Below are 25,030 nucleotides of genomic sequence, written 5' to 3'. Positions count from 1 at the left end.
TGATGGCTCGGAGCCTGGAGCCTGTTTCCGATTCTGTGTCTCCCTCTCTCTCTGCCCCTCCCCCATTCATGCTCTGTCTCTCTCTGTCCCAAAAATAAATAAAAAACGTTGAATTAAAAAAATAAATAAAAAGAACTAAATGTCCCTTCCATCCGCCCTATACAATCAACTGTCCTTCCATCCGCCTATACAGTCACTTACCACGTCAGTATATTTCTTATATTAATTATCTTCAATGTGTCGTACATGGTTTATCAACACAATGTCTCATATAATAGCATATATATACCCAATATCATGGGGCCTCAGTTGGCTTTCTCTGCTCATACAAAATACATCTTATTAAGGCACTTTTTAAAAAGTAACCATTCAAACTAAAACCCCTGTAACCATTACTCACATTAGTGTCTGTGTTCCTGACAATGGAGGCAGCCACAGAGAATCAGCTTAACTGCATCCATTCTGAGGAGTACAAAGCAGGAGAAATGATTTTAAAAATTGAGACAGTCTCTCCATTCAGCCTTGTTTCACACTTCATTCACTCATTCGTTTGATTATTATTTTTTCATCATATTTACACATTCTCCCCTTAACAAAATGAACAACCTCACCCATGAGACTGGTCTGTAACAACAAAAGTGACCGTGATTAATCAGTGCCTGTATGATCCCTGCACAGAGATAACCCAGTTGGTCCATTAATTCTTAATGGACTTCTGTGATTTCAATTCATATTCATAGTATTTCTTGCCTCACCACATTTTTTTCTGGAGTTTAACAATGCTTCTTCTTTTTATATTTACTGATTTATATATTTCTTTATGGTTCTATCATTGATCCATTTATAAATATGAAATCAAAACTATGTACATGTAGGAAAAGAACGAAATCCTGTGTACTCCTTACATCTGTCCACGGAAGTATTTCCAATGGAAGGAACACACTATATTTCTTATTGGTCGGACCTCAGAGTTTCAGACACGTAATATTCATCATCCGTGATTCATACGCCACCAGTGGTCATCATTGGTCCAGAACTGGCCCTCTTCTTCTCCACTCGTTTCCACATTTGCTTATTGATTAATTCCTCATTTCATTAATAAGTAAATAACTCTGAATCGCAAAACCTTAAGAATAATAGTCTTAAGTATCTGGAATATCTACCTACAGGATCATTTACCACATTGATGATATCTCTCATTAATCATTCTGAATTTTGCCATCGTCAACACACTGCTCGTGGCAATGCCGTATTTACACTAGTCCATGGTTGGCCTTCTTAGATCTTTAAAAGCCTCTCAGACCAAGACCAAGACTTTGACGATACTCACACTGGTCTCTATGCTCCTAGGCAACAAACAGCTCATGACCATGGAGATGCTTCAACTGGCCTGGCACATCCATTCTGAGAGTACAAAAACAGATGATAAAAAGACTGAAATATTCTCTCCATCCATTATCCTTATATGCCTCCTTGCATTTAACTTGTCATTTAGATATGTATTAAACTGTGATGCTTTCTTTCTTGAGGTAACGAACAACGTTGAACAAGGCCCTGACCAAACAAGAAAATGGGCTATTATTTACACCGTGCATATATTAACCTTAGCCAAAGAGATAATACCTTTAGGGCATTTATTTCTTAATGGAATTCAGTGTTTTCAATATATAAATATTATTTCTGATGTTGCCATATATTTTCATAACTGGACAAGGCTTCACTTTCTTGCTTTATTTATAGACTCGTTTGATTCTTTTTGTTGATCCCTTCACAATAATAGAATCAAATTCCATGAACACACAAAGAACAAGAACGTTAAATATTCTTAACATCTGTCCATTGGATCATTTCCAATAGAAGGTATAGACCAGATTTCGTATCGTGCTGGACCTCAGAGTTCCAGTTACATAGTACCCATCATCCAGGACTCATACTCCACCAATCATCATCATTGGTCCAGGATTGGCCTTCACTATGTTCAGTCATATGTACATGTCTAAATGATTAATTCATCAATTCCCTAGTAATAATAAAATGCCTAAAGGTCATGTAAACTTGAGACAAGATCCTTGAATATCTCTAACATTTCTGTATAGAATTACATCCCCCCGACCTCCCTGATATATATCTTTCACTAGTTGTCCACAATGTTTCCTGTATAGATTAATATGATACATCATATTAACCCCATTTTACTATTTCACTGTGACCAAACTATGCCTCTGTAAATAAAGGGAGTTTTAAATCAACTGTGACTCAAAATTCAAATTGAATAATATGTTTTCCATTCATTAATTGAATAATTAACTGTGAAAATGAATAAAATCGTTTTGCTTTCTTCTCAATTGACCACAGATGTGCTGAACTGGCCCACACATGACCTTCATTCATTTTATTAGTATATGTAGCCATTTATTCCCTTTCAATAACGGAGTTAACACCCATGACAAACCACCAAACCAAAAGCAATTACCTTGACTGTTACTTACATGTTTCTATACTCCATAATCGATTCATCGTTCATCCATTCTGTAGAGTATAAAGCAAATATGAAAATAAAAAGGTTCAATTATGTAGATGATAGGTGGACCGATAGATACAGAACAGTCTAGATTCCAATATTTTAATTGAGTTCAAGTCAACAATAAATGATTAGAAATAAACCTTAGTGCTCATTATGTATTAAAACTCTGAATTGCATATTTATTGCTTGATTGATTCAAGCATTAAATTTAACTGATATAATGAATGCCTTGGAAACCAACACCCGTTAAAAATAATAAGAACCACGACAACCACTCCTATCTGCTTCTACGCCCCCTACTCAGCTAGGCAAGAGCTATATCTTTCTTCTAAATGAATCTTGCTTGGAAAGAACTATATTAATCTGAATCCTAGATTCAGGCACATTCTCAGCAATTGCCCACGCTTGTCCCACCTTTCTATAGGTATGTATTAACATAGTCACATATGGAGTCACTTATCTTGTGCTGTTTTAAAGAAATTGCACCAAGCCACAAAAAGAAAATCAATCTAAGCATATTCACCATTCCCAAAACTTAAGAGCATAAGTCTTATTTTCTTTATCTGGAGAGCAGTTTGGTAGAACTGGATTAATCACTCTCCTTGTTCCAGAACACATGCTACTCATGGTCCATGCTTTGTCTTCTTTCAAATAATTGATGAATATATTTACTTGTTCTTTTATTCATTTTTAATAATATCATTAATATTTGTGAATCCACAGAAACAAGACAATATTAATGCCTGTCCATATGCTCCTTAGGCACAGAAAAAAGATCAGATGATTTTTTTCCTGTTTTTTTTTTTTAATTAAAAACACAGTGAAGATCGTTGGATTAATTGTAACTGGCCATGTGACACACTCTCAACAAAAGTCCATGTGTAAGCCCTCTTTCAATTACGTAGTTATTTAATTGATAATTAATTTTAAGTAAATGTTTTGCTCTTCTCTTAGTAAAACAAAAAACAACAAGCCAACCCAGCAAAACAACATGGGTTCTTACATCCATTTATCTAAATTCTCTTTACCCAAAAGGGTCAGCTTTAATCCATTTATTTTACTGGAACGCAGTGCTTCAGAAATTTATTAACATTGATTTTTATATTATATATATTACATTACATACTCTCATATTTGGACCAGAAATAACCCATTTTGTCTTTATTCATTTATTTGTTTCTTGATTTATTCATGCATTGATTTACTGAAAATACAATACTTAAAAGCCCAAGAGCAAACTCCTGAGTATTTTTAACTCCTAGAATAAACTCATTTCCCATAGAGACCAAAGAGAGGAATCTTCTTGTAATGGACCTCAGAGTTATAGGGTTTAATCAAAATCCTTGATTTCAGACACCCCAGGGTACTCATCATTGATCCATTTTTTTCTTCATTTATACCTTCGTTTATTGATCCATTCATTGATCCATCAACATTGATTCATCGACAGTAATAAAATCAATGTCCATGACTTTAAAAAAAAAACAAAAAAAACAAGAACAAGATCCTTGGATATGACCAAGGTCTATTTACAGACTCTTCTCCCATAAACTAAAAATATCCTTAGTAGTGGCCCTCAGTGAGGTATGTATGGATCAGTTAACATCCTTGCGTCCTATTCCAACCGTCTGCCATCTTTCTGTGTACTCCTTCACCAAGGAGCTACCCAATAGCACTTTGCATCAGAATACGAATGTGCTATGTTGCATTCTCTAATATGGTCATTATAAGCCACATGTAGCTACTGAGTACTTGAAATGGGGCTAGTGCAACTGAAGAGCTGAATTTAAAATTCACTGGACTTTAATTATTTTAGATTTAAATCGCCACATGTGGCTCGGGACAACCACGTTCAACAGTGCAGTCTTAGATTTTAGTACCGGATACAAGTTGAAGCCAGATGCAGTGCAAAAATAAGATGGATTATGAATCTACTTTGAAAATGAATAAAATGTCTCCTGTCTTATTTTTAACCCCAATTGTACTGAATCAGATTAATCATAATCTTCGCTTCGTAGCACATTCATATCACTGATTTCTCTATGACTTCATTTAAATAATTCAGTGAACACTAATGAAAAATTCACCCCAATTGACAAGATCCTTTGCCTCTTCTTTACTTTAGTCATTAGGTTCCTTACCCAGAAAGATAACAGCCAAGATCTTCATCAGTAGAGACTGGTTAAATCAGCCATGGTCTCCATTCTGGAGTCAAGTGTCAATATTCGAAAGAATGAACAGTCCAGATTTAGATTGATTTAAAGGACAACAGTTGTGTGGTACAAAATTAATCGGGAAGCTGATTCACTTCTCACTGTCATCACTGATCCAAGAACATCACTCCTTTTTAATTTGCTGATTTAACTATAAATTTTAAATAATACAATGAACACTGTTGAGTTCATCACATAAAAATAAAAACTATTGCACATATCTGTCTACACACCCCTTATCCATATAGGCAAGAGCCTAGACAATCCTTTTTTTGAAGAACTCAATTTGTGTAGAAATAGATGACATTAAATTTGTGACTCATGGCATATTGTCACCAAGATCTATGCTTTCACCCTACTCATGTTAATTCAATTGTTCATTGTTCTATTTATTCATTTATGGAATGCCTTGTGGAATAGTTGATCATACATTCAAGTATACTAACACACACACCTATACACACACACACACACACAAACAAAATGGTAAATCCATGAACAACCCAGAATAGAAATGCTCTTCATGTACAAGTGTCTACACGCCCATAACCAAGTTAGGAAGAGAGGATCAGAAGTACAGGTAAGGATTATTTTTGCTTCTTACTGGGCCACATTTTGACCCCTTTTAAAAACTGTGATTAGCATTTAATCTACTCAAATGTAGCAATTCATCAATATCTGGAAATTAACTAATATTAGACAGGAAACTTGAACAGCATTGTTTTGTCTCCACGTGTCTACTACATTAGCCACAGAACTTTAAACGTGAGATCGTTTTCCTTGTTTTTAATAAAACTCAATGAACAGAGGTACATTAATAATAACTCTGTTCATAAGGCACATTCTAATATGAACTATGCTCATTCTTTTTCCAATTAAACATTTAATGAATTATTTATGTATGCAATTTTTCCTTTTCAAATACAACCAACCAGCAAGCAACCACCTAAATCAAACAAAGATGCTGAATCTTACATGCATCTGTCTACCCACTCCTTCCAAAAAAGGGGCAACAGCCCTTACAAATAGATTTCACTGGAATTCAATGCCTCAGAAACGTGTAATAATCCCAGTTTCATTACCTACTCTCATAATTGGCCTATACCCAGGTTTCTTTATATTTACTCATTTATATATTTCTTCATGTATTCACTCATGATTTACTTACAAGAATTCAAGCTATTCCTATAAAGTGTGTATACCCATGATCAAGGTATTTGAACATTCAGAAATTCTGCTCTAAGCTCATTTCCATAGAGGAAAATATGAGGCCACTTTTAAATAACGGACCTCAGAGTCACAGATGGCTTTAATCAAAGTTTTTGATTCAGACACCCTCCAATCTCATCATTGGTCCAGACTTGGCACTCTTTTTCTTCATTCATTTCTATCTTCATTTTCCCAGGAATTACCAACTCCTGGAACAAGATACTTGATAGTACTATGATCAGTCTCTAGACCAATTTCCCACAGAGCTTTTAGCCTAGATCTTAGTGTGAACCTTGCTTTGTATCAATACCATCATTAAAAATGCCCCAGGATTGGGCCATGTTTTAATTTGTCCAACTTTAAGCGCTGTGTAATTAACAACAAAAAACCACAATGGTTTTTCTAGAACACACACAATATGCTCCACCTTCTGAGAGCTTCCTTCTTCTAAACAGTTAATATAGCCTGGATCTCTCTCAAAATGGTAACGCTTAAATCAACTGTGTTTAGAAACAATACGGAATAGCAAACAGTTCCAAAAATCAAGTACATGCCTTCCATCTTTAAAAACAAAAAATGCATCTCAGTTGTGCTGAAATGGGTTACTTCTACTCCTTGGCCCAGAACACATTCCCACCATTGGTCCTTACTTGGTGTTCTCAGATTTTATTTTCGTGTATATAGCCTTTTGTTCTATTCAACTACCTTAGTGACCACACATGAACAAACCATACAAACCAAGCACAAACTTTGATTGTTATTTGCCCCTTACCCACAGAGGTAACAGTCAAGAGCATCTTCATTGGACAATGGCTGAATCCAATGTGGAGTATTCGTTCAGGAGGATAAGATAGATTTTTTTAAAGAATAAAAAGTATACATTTAGATTTTAAATAGAAATTGGTTCTGCATTAGTAGATTAATCATAAATATTGGTTTGTGCCACATTTTCATCAATACAACAGGATCATCCTTTGCCCCTACTGACTTATTCAATTTTTAGTAGGAATTAATACACTGAAGACCTTTTATAATCTTCTGCCCAACACTAAAAGAACTATAACTATTATGGATATCTGTCTATATAACCTACCAAATAGTAAAAAGTCCACAGAGTCATTCAGTGAGAAAACGTTAGCAAAATGGGTTGAATTTAAATTCTTCTTTCATGAAACGATCTGACCAATGAGCCGTACTGTACTTTAATTCTTATGTTTTTCGATTAATCTATGTACTCACTTTTTACATAACTCTAAGGATAATTTAATTAGATCCTCTTTTTTTTTCCTACAAAAAACACAAAGTGGTAGAGCCATCAACCACCCAAAACTAAATACTACTACATACAACTTTCTATCTCAGCACTGTCTGCACTGGTAGAACTTGCTACAGTGATGGAAACATTCTCTATTAGCAGTACTCAGTGTGGTAGCCACTGGCCACACAGGGCTTGCAATGTGACTAGCGTTGCTGAGGAACTGAGTTTTTATTTTTCATTCATTTGGATTTAAGTGTTAACAGCAAGATGTACTTTAGAGAGTGGGTTTATATGATCCTTCCCCAAAGAAGGAGGGGCCCGTGGACTTGAAGAGGGTAAAACAGAGTCAGTCATGCTCCTTTATACATTATATATGCTCCTCACTGACCTATGATTTATGTTCTTTTAGATAATAGATGGTGACGTAAAATCATTCTTTTACTCACTAATAATAATGGCACCGATAATGGTGAGCCCTAAGGATACTTCCCAAGAAGGCTGAGTGATACTAAATGTATCCATTGGCTTTTCACTCACAGAAATCATCAACAAAACACATTTACTTTTTTTTAAATAAAAATCAATGAACACAATTATCATATTCACTTTCTTGGTGTTCATGCTTAGACCTTTTCTAAGTTTCAACAGTTATTTAATAATGTCTTTTATTTTTTATTATTGATTGTATTAAATTATTGCTTATTAAAACTAATTTTACACTAATGGGTTTATCATGATTTGCTCTATTACAGTGGAATACATGTATTATATTACGTATTGCTGATTGCTATGTAATCATATGAGTTTTTTGTCCCTTTTTAAAATGAGATAGGCCACCAACTCACTGCCACTTCAGAACAACAACACTGATGTCCACAAATATCTATCTATACATTCCCAAAGGAGGAGCAGCCTTATACCATTTTATTTTAACTCCAAATTCCAAAAAGCTATATTAACAGTAATCCTTGGTTCATTAGCTCCTCTCATAATTAAATAAGGTACAACCCATCTCTTCACTTATACTTTACTCATTCGTGCATCGATTAACTTATAATAATACAATCCCTATTTGTGAACAACAACAAAAAAAATCAAGAACACGATTCTTGACTATTTCTAACTTCCTCTATAAGCACATTTCCCATAGATGCAATGGACCTCAGAGTTACAGACTGGGTTTAATCAAAACTTTTATTCAGATGCCCCACGCACACTCATCATTGATCCAGACTTGGTATTCTGTGCCTTCACTTAATATATTGTTCTTGACTTATTATTCCTTGACTCATTAATAATATGGTCAACGTGCAAGAGTTAGGAAAATAAGACCAACATCCTTGAAGAGATGAAGTCCATGAAAGTTTACTTCCTACAGAGCTACAGGACTAGTTCTCCTTGTGCCATGCACCGCAGCATTGCCAATATGAATCAATCCAACTCTTGGCATCATCCTAATTCCATTAGTCATTGGTCCCTGCTGGGGCCTCTTTCATTTAACATCCATACTTCAAAGATGGTGCAGTGAACTGCCATTCTGTACCACAACTAAGGAAAAGGCAACATTTTCCATTTTCCTATGGTTCCCCGCCCTTGCCGGGTCCACAGTCTATAATAATATCAACCAGTGGAGAAGTGTTTGAATCCACCGTGGAACAAAAATGAAATGGAATATTAAAATGTTTTGAAAATTGCTAACATGCCTTTCATCCTTTGTCCTAATGAATTCAGTAATGGCTGGAATGGATTAATCGTAATTCTGAATTCATAAACACCTTTTCGTCTTCGATCAATGCAAGATCACCTTTGAATTGTCCATGTATATGGCCACTTACTCTTTCCAAACATCTCAATGAATACCCATAACTAAGCCCCGCAAGCAATACATGAACATTGATTATTGCTTACACTTATCTCTTCTGTCTTTCCCAAAGAGGTAAAAGGCAAGATCTTTTGATTTGACTTGATCAATAATCAAATCTGGTAGAGTGTGTTCATTCTGAGGAGTAAAAAGCAAACTTTAAAAAGAATCAGTCTACATTTAACTATCCTAAATGATCAAAAATCCAGTAACCATAAACCTGAGTTTGCCTACTTTCCTAAACATTGGAAAGACAGAGCTCTACTTAATATTTACTAATTTGTGGAATTTTTTTTTTATTTTAAATAATACAATGACCACCACTGAACCTAGCAGTAAACAGAAAAAAAATTATCAGGAATATCTGTCTGTACTTGCCACCCATGTAGGTAAGAGCCAAGATCATCTTTTTTGTTGAAATTTATAAATAATCCAGTGAAGAAATGGGCAGAACACACGAGCAGACACTTCTCTAAAGAAGACACCCAGATGGCCAACGGGCACATGCAAAGATGCTCAATGTCACTCCTCATCATGGAAATACAAATCAAAACTACACTGAGGTATCACCTCATGCCAGTCAGAGTGGCTACAATGAACAAATCAGGAGACCATAGATGCTGGAGAGGATGTGGAGAAACGGGAACCCTCTTGCACTGTTGGTGGGAATGCAAACTGGGGCAGCCGCTCTGGAAAACAGTGTGGAGGTTCCTCAAAAAATTAAAAATAGATCTACCTTATGACTCAGCAATAGCACTGCTAGGAATTTACCCTAGGGATACAGGAGTGCTGATGCATAGGGGCACTTGTACCCCAATGTTTATAGCAGCACTCTCAACAATAGCCAAATTATGGAAAGAGCCTAAATGTCCATCAACTGATGAATGGATAAACAAGATGTGGTTGATATACACAATGGAATACTACTTGGCAATGAGAAAGAATGAAATATGGCCTTTGTCGCAACGTGGATGGAACTGGAGAGTGTTATGCTAAGTGAAATAAGCCATACAGAGAAAGACAGATACCATATGTTTTCACTCTTATGTGGATCCTGAGAAACTTAACAGAAGACCATGGGGGATGGGGAAGGAAAAAAAAAAGTTAGAGAGGGAGGGAGCCAAACCATAAGAGACTCTTAAAAACTGAGAACAAACTGAGGGTTGATGGGGGGGGGGGGGTGGAGGGAGAGGAAAGTGGGTGATGGGCATTGAGGAGGGCACCTGTTGGGATGAGCACTGGGTGTTGTATGGAAACCAATTTGACAATAAATTGCATATTTAAAAACTTTATTCCAGAAAAAAAAAAGAAAGAAATTTATTTGTGCAGCACTGGATACCTGGGAGATTCCATTCAGGGCACAATCTCACCAGTGATCCAAATCTGACCCTACTTAATATATTTATTAATTCACTCACTAATTATTCTATTTAATTACTCATGGGATAGTAAGATCATCCCTTCATTTTTCTAAAAGAATCCCCAAAATTAAACAACCATCAAAACAGAAACAAAATGCTATTTACAAATGTCTACATGCACCAGCAGAAAGGCTTAGAACTCTTTTCCTTCCTATGGATATGAGTTGGGTAAAACATGATACATCATGACCTTTAAATTCAACTGCATGCTTTCCTTTAATGTATTGTTGGCTGACTTAAAAAAAACACTGAGATATAAATGCATATGCATTTTTCACTTATAATTATACTTCAATATGTGTCAGCCCACCCACACTGGAGAAGTACCTTGAATAATATTTACATTTGTCCTTATGTCATTACCCGGAAGAATACCGAACTGATTCTTTAGTGTTTGTTTGCTTACACAAAACTGCCTAAGAAGACTGCATTAATCATGAGTGTGGCCGTATGAAACAGTAACACCATGCTCTTTCTCTCTCAATTAGATAGTTTATTCAATCAACTATTTATGTAAATGTATTTTCCTCTCCTTAATAGAATGATCAATTGGCAATGTGCCTCATCACAGAACAAACCATTGACTCTTAGGCACAGTTGACCATATGCCCCTCACCAAAGTGATAAAAGCCTTAACTGCTAATTTATTAGGGCTAAGAATCTCAAAATTGTTGGAATAATGATCCCTGTTTCATTGCATGCCCTAAAAGTAGTGCATGCATATCCTTCTTATTCTTTATTCATTGATGTATTTCTTTATTCATGGGCTAATTGTATTATAATAATGCAATTCATACCCCAAACCACAAAAGCCCACGAATGAGATGCTGAAGGCTTTTATTTCCCACGAAGAGAATAATAAGGTGTTCCTTTGTGATGGACCTCAGAGTTGCAGATGGGTTTAATCAAAATTCTTGTTTCAGAAACCCCATGACATTCATCACTGGTCCATGCTAGGAAAATTTTTTGGTTTATTGATTCATTTTCTGATTCACAAATAATAATAACACAATCACAAAATCCCAAAAAACAAGATCCGTGAATTTTAGGCTTTTCTCCTGCAGAGCTAATAAACGTAAAGAAAGAAATAATGTGAAACTGCTCTGAAAACAAATTAAATAACATTATATTTTCTTCTAAAATTACCTCTGCGGTGCTGATTTAGATTACACATAATTTGGGGTCTATAATACATTCCCATCATTGATCCATACTTGCGAGTGTTTTATTTATTTGTGTGTGCGTGGTGCACAATTATTTGCTTCGAAACTCTTCGGGTGACACCCGTGAGCAACCCATCCAAACAAAGAATGTAAACTAAGGGACTTACTTAAATGATTCTTCATGCTCCTGGTTCACTACAATAACTCCTTACTAAATGACTGAGTCAGCTATGCTGTTGTTCACTCTGGGTAAGAAAAAGCAGACTAAGGCTACGTTCAAAAAAATTTTTAATGGCTGTTCATCAGGCAGAGCTAGATACCAATGAACTTTGGCTCCAGCATCCTATTCTTTATTAAACCCGTATGGAATTCTTATAAATAATACAATAAACACTATCACCTAGCCCAAGATTAAGAGCTATAACGATTACAAATCTCCACCTGTATCAACGCCTATTAAAGAGATGGTTATCTCATAGATTATTGACTGATGCAAACACTTCCCTTTCTCTTAGCTTAAAAACTCCCCAGCAAACTACAGACACTCAAGACACTGGGTCTGAACTGCAGATACTAGTATGTTCCATATAAAAGAGGATTACAGAGTGAGCCTTTCCGTTTTCCCTCAGAATTGTATCGATATTAACAGCGTTTGCTGCACTCTGCTAATCGTTCCATGAGGAGGATTTTAGCGTCTCATGTATTCATTTCTTTCTTTACTCATGCATGGATTCGCTTGAAATAACATAATCGTAGCCATGAACCACAAAAGCCTGGGGCAAGCTTATTGAATTTTCCTAACTTCCACTATTAGCTAATTTCTACAGAGAAGATTGACTGGTTCTTTTCCTGTAACGGACCTCAAAGCTACACAGAGGACTTCATCAAAGGTGTTGATTCAGGTAACTCCACTGATACTCATCATTGATCTGGGCACAGCTTTCGAGTTCTTCGTTCACTTATGCCTTCTTGCAAGGCTTCATTCATAGATTCATGAATCCGAATTATACACTCAATACCCTTTAATGACACAAAACTGAGAACAAAAGCCTTCCATACAACCGAGATCTGCTCACCGCCCCCATTCATGGAAAGCGAACGGTCACTCGCTTTTCATAGTGAACCTCTGTTTTGCACACAGGGATTAATCAGGACGCTCCCTTCATATCAGTCCCTTACTTAGGGACCGGTGACCACCTTCTCCTTTCTCCCTTGACTTGCCCCTACAGGAAAGCTAGTGTCATCAACACCCAGAGACCTGTCATCTTAACCCACAACTGACAAAACTGACATCTGCGATCTTTCGGGGTGCTCCAGCCTCAGAGTTAACAGCTAACATCTTCCTCAGTGAAGGTATGTTTTAGGCAAATGGGACAAGAGCGTGAGTTGAGAAGGCAGACTGCTTTGAGAATATGTGAGACGCCCCCCATCACTTCAGCAACGGCTCTCAGTTGGGATGAGTCAAAGTAATCATAAATTTTAGCTTGTGACACATTCTAGACTTGGGGCTCATGACTGGCATGCCTGAATTTCCTACATTGTTTAACTATTTATTTTATTGAAATAATTTAGTGGGCTCCCATAAATAAACCCCATCTAAGCCTTAAACGCAAACACTGATATTTACTTACCTCGGTCTTTATGTTTCTCAGTCCCAGAATTCACAGCCATGTCTTCACGATCATAGAACGATTAAATCAGCTGTGTGTTCATTCTATGAACAAAGGAAAAAGGGGGGAGGGAAGCCAATTTGTAAAAACAATGAAGACAGAGTGCGCTTTTTTAAGTTGAAATGTGTCAAGAGGAACCGTTAATCAGAAGCCCTATTTCATATCACATTCTTACGAATTTCTCAAGGGTGGTACTCTTACTGAGTTAAGTTTCTACTAGTTGACAGGAAAACTATTGAATTCATCGCTCAACACAAAATAAAAGCTATTAACAATCAGAGACATCTGACTTTCCTTGCTACCTACATAGGGAAAGCCACGATCATCTTTTTATTGGACTTGGCTGCGTAGAATTGAACATATTTGCTTCCTGGCACAATCTCCCAGTCCTCCACTACATGCACTTATGGATTCATGGATTCACTCACTCACTGGTTTATTTTATTATTCAGGGAATAATAATATCATTTTTCTAACGGAAACTCAGAATGGTCAAACACCAGCCCGGAACCAAATTACCACAACTTGGAAAGGTCCAGATGCACCTTTCAAAAAGTGGAAGAGCCTAAAATTGTTCCTAGAATATTTGTCATTAGCAAAGTAAGATGAATCGGTATCCTCGTATTAAAACACATGTTCCTAATTGGTCCATAGTCTGCTGACTTTTAAAAAATAGATCGAGACATAAAAGTATACCTTCTTCCTCTGACACAAAATCACTGGAATCTGTGATCAGATCCACTGGACAAGAAGACTGAGCCAAATTTATGTCTGTCCACAGTCACTACTGTCAATAACATACTTGCTTCTTTTTTATTGTTTTCATGAAAATCAGTTGAAAAAAGAGTAATGATGAGTGTTGTCATATAAATCATTCTCATCACTGGCCTCTGCTTGGCTCTCAATTGTGTGGTTATGTAACCAACTATTATAGTCAGTGTGTTGCCATTTCCTTAATAAAAGAATCCCTCGGCAACCCTTGAGCAACCAGCAAACATTGTTGAGTATTAGGTACAAGTGACCATATACTCCTTTCATGACCATTTCTTGGAAGTCGGAGTTTCAAATTTTCATATTACTACTCCATGTTGCATGACTTCCCTTAATAAGCGTATAAATTGTCCTCTTTTTTTCATTCATTGATACATTTTATTTATTTGTGAATCGATTCTATAAAAAAAAAAAAAAATACAATCCAGGGCGCCCGGGGGGCTCTGTCGGTTAAGTGTCCAACTTCAGCTCACGTCATGATCTCACGGTTTGTGGGTTTGAGCCCTGCGTCGGGCTCTCTGCTGACAGCTCGGAGCCTGGAGGCTGCTTAGGATTCTGTGTCTCCCTCTCTCTCTGCCCCTCCCCACTTGCACTCTGTTTCTCTCTCTCTCTCTCTCAAAAGTAAATAAATGTTAAAATTTTTTTTAAATAATAATAATAATAATAAAATACAATCCATCTCCAAGAACCACAAAAGGTAACATGTGCTCCTTTCCCGCAGAGGGGAAATAACTACGTGTCTCTTTGTAATGGACCTCAGAGTTGCATATGGGTTTAATCAAAACTCCTGTTTCAGATACCCCATGGTACTCATCATTGGTCCAGGCACGTTTTTCTTCCTTTATATCTTCACTGATTGGTTGATTGATTGATCCATGAATACAACGCTATCATAAAGTTCCAGGATAAGATCTTCGCATTAATGGCTCTTTCCCCGTAAAGCAAATAGACTAAATCTCTTTTTACAATGGACCTCGGAGAATATGTGTCGTCAATTAATATCCATGCTTCATACCAAATCCACATTCACCACTGGTCCTTCTGTGGCTTTCTTCTATTGAATTGAGCAGCAGGCAGATGTTTATTAGAGTAGAAGATCGGAAAGGAAGAACAGTATGAAAGCTGTCTTTCAGAGAGGGGACACTTGAAAGCGAATGCCCCTAATTTCCCCATGAAGATGGCTCAGTGAAAAGTGATGACACCACACCATCCTTATTCACATCTCAAAACAAAGCATTCTACTTGCTTACAGGTTGCAACGCAAAACAGTTATCAGCCGGGACTATCCCAATACGGAAATGGTTAAGTCCTCTGGGGAGGGAAATAAACTGCAATATTAAATACTTCTGAAAATGAATGAAATGACGGTTTTTTTAATCACTTCGTTGGTGCCAAATTAGATTAAACATAGCTTTTGATTCCTGACATATTCCCATCACCGGCCCAGATTTGGAGATTTTTATTACTTTTATAGACATCGATTCTTTTGCTATCCCACTAAACACTCATCAACCAAAGCATCCCAACCAAGGATGGGAACTGTGAGTGTTACTTACACTTGTCTCTACATCTGTCTAGCTCCTACATACAGAGCTGACGGCCAATATTTTGTTTCTTAGAAAACGAATACAGGGGCGCCTGTGTGGCTCAGTCAGTTGAGCGCCCGACTTCGGCTCAGGTCATGATCTCGCGGTCCGTGAGTTCGAGCCCCGCGTCGGGCTCTGTGCGGACAGCTCAGAGCCTGGAGCCTGTTTCAGATTCTGTGTCTCCCTCTTTCTCTGACCCTCCCCTGTTCATGCTCTCTCTCTCTCTCTCTCTCTCTCTCTCTGTCTCAAAAATAAATAAATGTTAAAAAAAATTTTTTTTTTAATGAATACATCTGCTGTCTCATGGTCATTCTGTGAAGGAAAAAGTACAATTAATCTAGATTTTTAATGCATGTGAATTATGTGGAACTAGAATAAACTTGGGCACTTCTTCATTAGTCTAGCATTTTACTTTCACTTTTAAAGAATGTACTAGCCACTGTCAACTACACGACACAGGAATAAGCGTATCGAAAGTATCTTTATATCGTAATAGTTTTAAGAGAATACAAGATGACTTTCATGGATGTTGCCTTTGCAGAACTGGTTGCGTTTAAATCTTTATTTTACATTATGTGGGATGACTCCTGCCTGATCGCATTTTATATGCTCACTTATTTATTCACTTAATCATTTATTTACTTACTTATGGGATGATTTAACCATACACTCGTTATATAAAGGAAGTCAAAATGGTAAACCAGAACAGAAATAATCCAGAACAGAAATACTATTCAGTGCAACGATATACGTGTCCCTTACCAAAGATGGGAGCAGAACAGGAATTTTTTTTCTTTCTACAAACATCAGTAGTGAAAACCCAAACCAATCATTGTTATTGTCTCATAAAACACGCTCCTCATTGATCTGTGCTGTCTCTTCTTTTAAATAATTAAGATAGGATTTTATTCACTTACGCAGTTATAACGACAGATCAAAATTTGTGAATGCAAAGACTTAGAAACAAATCCTGAGTGATACTAACATCCATCTATCTGCTTGGTAGTCACAAAGGTAATTGACAAGATCATTTTGAGTTTTAATAAAATTTAGTGAACACAATCAGATCAATCCTAATGCTTCTCATATGACACATTGTCGACATGTGTCCATAACTGCTTCTTATTCGATGAGATATATACTTAATCGATTATCCACTTATGTTAATCTTTCCTGTTTCCTAAAAAACAAACAAACGAAAATGACAGCCAGAGCAGTGCTCGGAGGGAAATTTATAACATTGAATGCATATGTCACAAATGAAGACCTAAGTGTGTGTTGGTGGATGAATGGATAAAGAAACTATGGAATATAAGTACAATGGAATATTATGCAGCCTTTGAAAGGGAGATCCTGTCATTTGCAACAAAAATGAGCACCTCAAAGGCGTTATGCTAGGTGAAATAAGCCAGAAAAAGAAAGAAAACTGTTGCGTGATTTCACTTCTATGAGGAATCTAAAAAAGTTGAATTCACAGAAGCCGAAAGCAGACTGGCAGTTACCAGGAGTGGGGAGGGGGAGGAAAGGGAGATGCTGGTCAAGGGTACAAAGTTGCTATCACGTAAGATGAAAAAGCTCTAGAGATTGAATGTACTGCATCATGACTATAGCTGATAACATCGTATGGTGTGCTGACAAATCTGCTGAGAGAGTAGATTTCAGGTGCTTTTATCACGAAAATAAAAAAGTAAAAAAAGAATAACTATGTGAGGAGATGCATGTGTTAGCTTGACGGTAGTAACTATTTCACTATGTACATGTATATCAATATCAAAACATCATATTGTCCAACTCAAATATACATTATTTCTTTTTTTTTATTTTACTGAGAGAGAGCATGCAAGTGGAGGAGAGGGGCAAAGGGAGGGAAGAGAAAGAGAAAGAGAGAGAGAGAGAGAGAGAGAGAGAGACAGAATCTGAAGCAGTCTCCATGCTCAGCACGGAGCCCAATGTAGAGCTCGATCCCACAACCCTGGGATCATGACATGAACCAAAATCCACAGTCAGATGCTCAACCTACTGAGCTCCCCAGACACCCCTACAATTTTTATTTAAAGAAAAGAAGAAAGATTTAAAATCAGCAATCTAAGTTTATACTTAAAAAAAAACTAGAAAAAGGACAAATCGAATACAAAGAAGAAAAGAAATAACAATACTTAGAGCAGAAATAGGAAATAGGAATAGGAAATAGGAAATTAACAGAGAAAATCAATGAATCAAAAAAAATTGTTCTTTGAAGAGACCAATAAAATTAATAAGCCTCTAGCCACACCAAAAGGAAAGAGAAAGAAAGAAAGAAAGAAAGAAAGAAAGAAAGAAAGAAAGAGGGAGGGAGGAAGGAAGGAAGGAAGGGAAGAAAGAAAGAAAGAAAGAGAGAGAAAGAAAGAAAACAAAAGCGAGTGTAAGAGAAAGAGGGGACACAACTGAGCAGGGAGAAGGGCAGTCCTTCTTCCCAGGTGACCAGCAAGCACAAGATAGAGAACATGGTGACAAGCACCTACTACTTAAAAGATGTTTGGGGCAGAAATCACTAACTTTTTGTGGGCTTAACTCTAAGTGGTTTTTCCCAGACACTCTAATGGTGTCTGGGAAAAGTAAAGCAGGAACTCAGGGCAAACATCCTAAACTCAAGTTCTTATCTAAACCAAACTCTGAGGCTCCTGGGTGACTCGGTCGGTTAAGCATCTTAACTCTTGATTTCAACTCAGGTCATGATCTCACGGTTCATGAGTTAAAGCCCCGCATCGGGCTCTGCGCTGACCATCCAGAGCCTGCTTGGGATTCTCTCTCTCTGTCTCTCTCTCTCTCTCTCTCTCTCTCTGCCCCTCCCTCCCCGCAAATGCTCAAACTCTGGGTGTGAGCAGGATTATCATACTGTAAAATGCCAAGCGGCAAGTCAGAAAAACAAAAGATTTTTTTCCCTCAAAAGATGTTTTTGTCATCTCATCACATCAATAGATGAGAAAAAGCACATTTGACAAACTATGACACGCATTCATGATTTAAAAGAAACCTCTCAGCAAACTAGGAATAGAAAGTAATTTCCTCAACTTGACAAACAATATCTACAAATAACCTACAGCTAACATACTTAATGGTAAGAAATTAGAAGGCTTCCCACTGAGATGTAAAGCAAAGATGTTCCCTCTCAACACTACTTTACAACATTGTACTGGAAGTTGTAACTTGCAGTACAAGAATAAGAATAAAGAAATAAGAGATATACTATATAAGAATAAGAGTAAGAGAAATAAATAAAAGGTATATTATTAGTGAAGGAAGAAATGAAACTGTGTTTATTGACAGATTACATGGTCTTCAATGTAGAAAATATATATATATAAGTCTATCATTTTCTTAGATACCACCAAAGAACAAGCAGGATTTGAAATTAAAAATACAATACGATGCATAGGGGGAAAGTGGGTGATGGGCACTGAGGAGGGCACCTGTTGGGATGAGCACTGGGTGTTGTGTGGAAACCAATTTGACAATAAAAAATAAAAATAAATAAATAAAAATTAATAAAATAAAATAAAATAAATTTAATAAAATAAAAAATAAAAAAATACAATACTATTTACAATAGTACCAATAAAATTAAATATGCAGTTATAAACCCAACAAAACATATGAAGGAAAATTGCAAAACTCTGATGAAAGTAATCAAAGAGTAACTAAATAAATGGACAGGTATTCCATGTTCATGGATAGGAAGATTCAGTATTATTGAGATGTCAGTTCTTTCCAATGCAATTTATAGATTCAAAACAATCCCAATCTAAAACAATAAAACTCCTAAAAGTTAACAGGAGAAAATCTAGATGACCTCAGGTTTGGTGATGACTTTTCACCAAAGACACAATACAGGAAAGAAAGAATTGATGAGCTTGACTTCGTTAAAATTAAGAGTTTCTGTTCTGCAAATAAACTGTCAAGATAACAAAATGCAAACAGCAGACAGAGAAAAAATATTTATAAAAGATATATCTGATAAATGACTTTTATCTAAAACACACAAAGAACCCTTAAAAAAAAAAGAGGGGCGCCTCAGAAAAGAGAGGCTCAGTCGGTTAAGCAGCCAACTTCGGCTCAGGTCATGATCTCGCGGTCTGTGAGTTCGAGCCCCGCGTCGGGCTCTGTGCTGACAGCTCGGAGCCTGGAGCCTGCTTCGGATTCTGTGTGTGTGTCTCTCCCTCTCTGCCCCTACCCCACTTGCTCTCTCTCCATCTCTCAAAAAAATGAATAAATGTTAAAAAAAAAAAAAAAAAAGAAACAACCTGATTTAAAAATGAGTCAAAGAATGGGAATGCAAGCTGGTGCAGCCACTCTGGAAAACAGTACGGAGATTCCTCAAAAAAAATAAAAATAAAACTACCCTATGACCCAGCAATTGCACTACTAGGCATTTATCCAAGGGATACAGGTGTGCTGTTTCAAAGGGACACACGCACCCCCATGTTTATAGCAGCCCTATCGACAATAGCCAAAGTCTGGAAAGAGCCCAAATGTCCATCAGCAGATGAATGGATAAAGAAGATGTGGTATACACGCACAATGGAGTATTACTTGGCAATCAAAAAGAATGACATCTGGCCATTTGCAACTATGTGGATGGAACTGGAGGGTATTATGCCAAGTGAAATTAGTCGGTCAGAGAAAGACAAAACTCATATGACTTCACTCATATGAGGACTTTAAGAGACAAAACTGATGAACATAAGGCAAGGGAAACAAAAATAATATAAAAACAGGGAGGGGGCCAAAACAGAAGAGATTCATAAATATGGAGAACAAACTTAGGGTTACAGGAGGAGTTGTGGGAGGAGGGATGGGCTAAATGGCTAAGGGGCATTAAGGAATCTACTCCTGAAATCACTGTTTCACTGTATGCTAACTAATTTGGCTGTAAATTTTAAAAAAACAAAAAACAAAAACTTAAAAGAAGAAAACAAAAAGATACAAGATTCCAGTTATAACTATTAGGGTTACAGTGTACAATTCAAGGACTATACCTAATGCTGTTGTGTAATATGTAGGGAAATTGTTAAGACTAAATGCTAAGAATTCTCTTCATAAGAACAAATTTCTTTTCCTTTCCTTTTTTTAAATAGTATTTCTATGAGAAGATGATTGTTAGCTAAACCTACTATAATCATTTCACAATATATGTTAATTAAACCATCAAAAAAAAGAAAAAAATGAGTCGAAGAATGTAACAAACACCTCACTAAAGAAGATACATATGAAAAGATTCTCCACATCATATGTCATCAGGGAAATGCAAATTAAAACAACAATGAGATACCACTACCTACCTATTACAATAGGTGTTTGGCAGATTCTTTCAAAACTAGACATGTTCTTACCACGTGATCCAGCAATCACACTCCTTGGTATCTACCCAAAGGGGCTGAAAACTAATATCTGCACAAAAAACTGCACATGAATGTTTACAGCAGCCTTATTCATAATTGCCCAAATTTGGAACCACCCAAAATGGCCTCCCGTGGGTAATGGATAAATAAACTGCTATAATCTTCTGCTAGAAGATTATCCAGTGCTAAAAAGAAATGAGAAATGAAAAGACACGGAGGAATCTTAAGGGTATATTCTAAAGTGAGAGAAGACAATATGAAAAGGCTACATAGTAGTGATTCTAATCACACGACATTCTGGAAAAGGCAAAACTATGGAGACAGTAGAAAGATCAGAGGTTGCCAGGGGTGAGAGAGGACAGAGGGGTGAACAGGCAGAGCCCAGGAGATTTTTAGTGAAATAGTCTGCGTGATACCTTCATGTTGGATATATGTCACTGCACATTTGTCCAAAGCCACTGAAATTACAACCAAGAGTGAATTCTAGTTCAAACTATGGACTTTGGGTGATAATGATGCATCAGTGTAGGTTCATCAATTGTAACAAATGTACCACCGTGGTGGGGGATGTCAGTAGATGGTGGGAAGGTTATGCACGTGCGGGGGGTTGGGGATTATGGGAAATCTCTGTATGTTCCATCCAATTTTGTCGTGAACCTTGAAACTGCTCTGAAAAATAGTCTTTTAAACCCAGCAGTAGCACTGCTAGGAATTTACCCAAGGGATACAGGAGTACTGATGCATAGGGCCACTTGTACCCCAATGTTTATAGCAGCACTCTCAACAATAGCCAAATTATGGAAAGGGCCTAAATGTCCATCAACTGATGAATGGAGAAAGAAATTGTGGTTTATATACACAATGGAGTACTACGTGGCAATGAGAAAGAACGAAATATGGCCCTTTGGAGCCACGTGGATGGAACTGGAGAGTGTTATGCTGAGTGAAATAAGCCATACAGAGAAAGACAGATACCATATGTTTTCACTCTTATGTGGATCCTGAGAAACTTAACAGAAACCCATGGGGGAGGGGGGAAAAAAGAGGTTAGAGTGGGAGAGAGCCAAAGCATAAGAGACTCTTAAAAACTGAGAACAAACTGAGGATTGATGGGGGGTGGGAGGGAGGGGTGGGTGGGTGATGGGTATTGAGGAGGGCACCTTTTGGGATGAGCACTGGGTGTTGTATGGAAACCAATCTGACAATAAATTTCATATATTGAAAAAAAAATAGTCTTTTAAAAAAGGAGGCAACACGTGTGCACGCACACACACGCGCGCGCGCACACACACACACACACACGACTAAAACAAAAACAAAAACTCTGCTACCAGAGGACATTTGCCAGTGTCCGGAGACATTTTTGATTGCCACAACTGGGAGGGAGGGGTTAATACTGACGTCTAACACAGCCCATGAGGTTACTCCACATTCTACTACATACGGGACCGCCTTCCCAACAATGAATTATCCAGCCCAAAACGTCAGTCATGAAGGGCTGAGAAAATCCTGCTGCACCCTCTTCAAAATAACTGGTTGAGACATGAATGCAATATACATTCACTCACAATATCATCAATAGCTACGAACATGCAAACTGGATTAGAAACTTGTATGGAATTAACAGCTGTTCATATGCTCATTACTCCCAGATATAACCAGCCAGATCCTATTTTCTTGCAAACACCACCTTGAAGACAACGCAGAACAACACAACGCTGCTTTCCGGTACTTATCTCTCTATGTTCCTGACCCACATAGGTATCAGATGTAGTCAATTTATGTTGGAACTGAGTGCTTCAGAAAATATTAATAATAATATTATACATTCTCATAATTAAGCCACATGTGGCTCTCCTTGTCTTTATTTATAAATTTATTTATTCGTTTATCAATTCACTTCTACCAACACAATCCAGACCTATGAACCTTCATAACCTAAGAGCAAACTCCCGAATATTACTAACCTCTACTGTAAGCTGATTTATCATATAGGCATTAACTAGGTCTCTGACCTCAGAGTTACAGGGTTTAATCAAAATCATTGATTCAGACACCCCAGGATACTCATCATTGGTCCAAACTTGGCAACATTTCCTCCATTCATTAATACCTTTGTTTATTGATTCCCTCATTAAGTCACTAATAATAACAAAGGCAAGGACGTGAATTTTGACTATAACCTACGACAGTCTCTAGGCTCCTTACCCACAAAGGTAAAAACTAAAATTCTCATTACTGTCGAATAATTCAATCAGCTATAGCATTTTGTCCTGTAGATATTAAAATACACTTTTCGTAAAGAACGAACCAGCATAGACACCTTTTTTTAATGGGCTGGAGTCATAAGGTACTCGATTAATCATAAACTTTAGTTGCTATCACATTCTCATTATTGACTCAAAAAGGACACTATTTTTTATTTACTGACTTATTTACTGTCCACCTGTATACTCCCTAACCACATGATTCGCAGCCTCATTATTCTTTTTTAAGGTTCCATATTCACACATGGCTAAGAATATCCCATGAAGCATTGGTCTAAGATTTACCCTACTTTATACATTCACTGATCCACTCTTAGTTAATTACTCAAAGCATAATTTGATCATCTACTCATTTTTTTAAAAGAAAAAGAGTAAAACCCACCAGTACTCCAGAACTGAAACACCATGTCATGCCATTGCTGATATCCACTCGTCCAAAGTGGGATTAAGTCTAGATTTCTTCCTCTTCATCTAAAATGGTTTAGTCATTATATTGTTTCATGACACCTCCTCCTCTGCCTTCTTTTAAATAACTGACCAAACTGGGGCGCCTGGGTGGCTCAGTCGGTTGAGCGTCCGACTTCAGCTCAGGTCATGATCTCGCAGCTCGTGAGTTCGAGCCCCGCGTCGGGCTCTGTGCAGACAGCCCAGAGCCTGGAGCCTGTTTCAGATTCTGTGTCTCCCTCTTCTCTCTGTCCCAACCCACTCGCATTCTGTCTCTGTCTCTTTCAAAAATAAATAAACATTAAAAAAAATTTTTTTCATAAAAAAATAAAAAATAAGTAAATAACTGACCAATATAGAACTCATTTGTTCATCGACTTTTAACGATGCATTCAAAGTGAATGCAAGCCAAGACGCTGGATAAGAACATTGACTAATACTAGTATCTGTCCCTACGTCACTGTCCACAGATATAACCTGTTAGAGTCTTCTTTATTTTTTTAAATAATATCATATTCTCAGTATTAATCCTTGCTTGGCTTTCTTTCCATTAAGCACTTATGTAAGCAATTGTTGGTAATGTCGAGGATTTGCTCCTTTTCTTTTTTTTTTTAATTTTTTTAAATATTTATTTATTTTTGAGACAGAGAGAGCATGAACAGGGGAGGGGCAGAGAAAGAGGGAGACACAAAATCTAAAGCAGCTCCAGGCTCCGAGCTGTCAGCACAGAGCCCGACGCGGGACTCGAACTCACGAACTGTCAGATCATGACCTGAGCTGAGGTCGGACGCTTAGCCGACTGAGCCACCCAGGTGCCCCGGATTTGCTCCTTTTCTAAATAGAACCAACAACCAGCTAGCTACCACCAATCTGAAACAACAGGGACTCTCATGGAATAGGATATCTATCCTTTAAGGACAAATGTAAGATAGACTTGATCGATTTAGATTACGAAATTCAATGTCTGGGGAAATAATATAATGATACATTTCACAGACATTAAGAACTCAAAGCTCAGGAACCGGATCTTAACTCGTCCTAACTTGTGCCGTAAGCCCCTCTCTCACGGAAGAAATAGCTAGATTTCTTTTCTCAGTGGACCTCAAAGGTACAGAGTTTAATTAAAATCTTTGATTCATACATCTCAGAATCCTCATCATTAATCTACACCGAACATCTTGTTCTTCCTTTATTTACACATTCCTTGTTCCTTCATTCATGGACTCACTCATAACAATATAATCTATTCTCATGAATCAAAAAGC

The 25,030-nt window shown here is 37.1% G+C and overlaps 1 long non-coding RNA gene and 9 other non-coding genes across 10 annotated transcripts; all 10 read right to left on the bottom strand.

The window, feature by feature from the left end:
- Window positions 1–406: 406 nt before the first annotated feature.
- On the bottom strand, window positions 407–13,342 carry LOC107180868. The gene is made up of 4 exons (XR_001511616.2): window positions 13,281–13,342; window positions 2,490–2,529; window positions 1,331–1,404; window positions 407–462 (listed from the first exon to the last, which is right to left on the bottom strand). It is a non-coding gene; the product is annotated as an uncharacterized LOC107180868 (long non-coding RNA).
- LOC122239906 lies at window positions 959–1,033 on the bottom strand. Its single transcript, XR_006219292.1, has one exon. It is a non-coding gene; the product is annotated as a small nucleolar RNA SNORD113/SNORD114 family (small nucleolar RNA).
- LOC122239922 lies at window positions 1,885–1,959 on the bottom strand. Its single transcript, XR_006219311.1, has one exon. It is a non-coding gene; the product is annotated as a small nucleolar RNA SNORD113/SNORD114 family (small nucleolar RNA).
- LOC122239943 lies at window positions 3,833–3,905 on the bottom strand. The gene has a single exon (XR_006219331.1). It is a non-coding gene; the product is annotated as a small nucleolar RNA SNORD113/SNORD114 family (small nucleolar RNA).
- On the bottom strand, window positions 6,022–6,095 carry LOC122239939. Its single transcript, XR_006219327.1, has one exon. It is a non-coding gene; the product is annotated as a small nucleolar RNA SNORD113/SNORD114 family (small nucleolar RNA).
- On the bottom strand, window positions 8,360–8,435 carry LOC122239948. Its single transcript, XR_006219336.1, has one exon. It is a non-coding gene; the product is annotated as a small nucleolar RNA SNORD113/SNORD114 family (small nucleolar RNA).
- On the bottom strand, window positions 11,363–11,437 carry LOC122239941. The gene has a single exon (XR_006219329.1). It is a non-coding gene; the product is annotated as a small nucleolar RNA SNORD113/SNORD114 family (small nucleolar RNA).
- Window positions 13,343–14,839: 1,497 nt separating the features above from the next.
- Window positions 14,840–14,914, bottom strand: LOC122239945. Its single transcript, XR_006219333.1, has one exon. It is a non-coding gene; the product is annotated as a small nucleolar RNA SNORD113/SNORD114 family (small nucleolar RNA).
- Window positions 14,915–23,063: 8,149 nt separating this feature from the next.
- On the bottom strand, window positions 23,064–23,135 carry LOC122239944. The gene has a single exon (XR_006219332.1). It is a non-coding gene; the product is annotated as a small nucleolar RNA SNORD113/SNORD114 family (small nucleolar RNA).
- Window positions 23,136–24,860: 1,725 nt separating this feature from the next.
- Window positions 24,861–24,932, bottom strand: LOC122239957. The gene has a single exon (XR_006219344.1). It is a non-coding gene; the product is annotated as a small nucleolar RNA SNORD113/SNORD114 family (small nucleolar RNA).
- Window positions 24,933–25,030: the final 98 nt, after the last annotated feature.

The sequence above is a fragment of the Panthera tigris genome, chromosome B3 (assembly GCF_018350195.1).
Source record: "Panthera tigris isolate Pti1 chromosome B3, P.tigris_Pti1_mat1.1, whole genome shotgun sequence".
Classification (NCBI taxonomy): Eukaryota; Metazoa; Chordata; class Mammalia; order Carnivora; family Felidae; genus Panthera; species Panthera tigris.
Note: the sequence above shows the minus strand (reverse complement) of the source record. Positions and strands in the feature narration are given on the sequence as shown.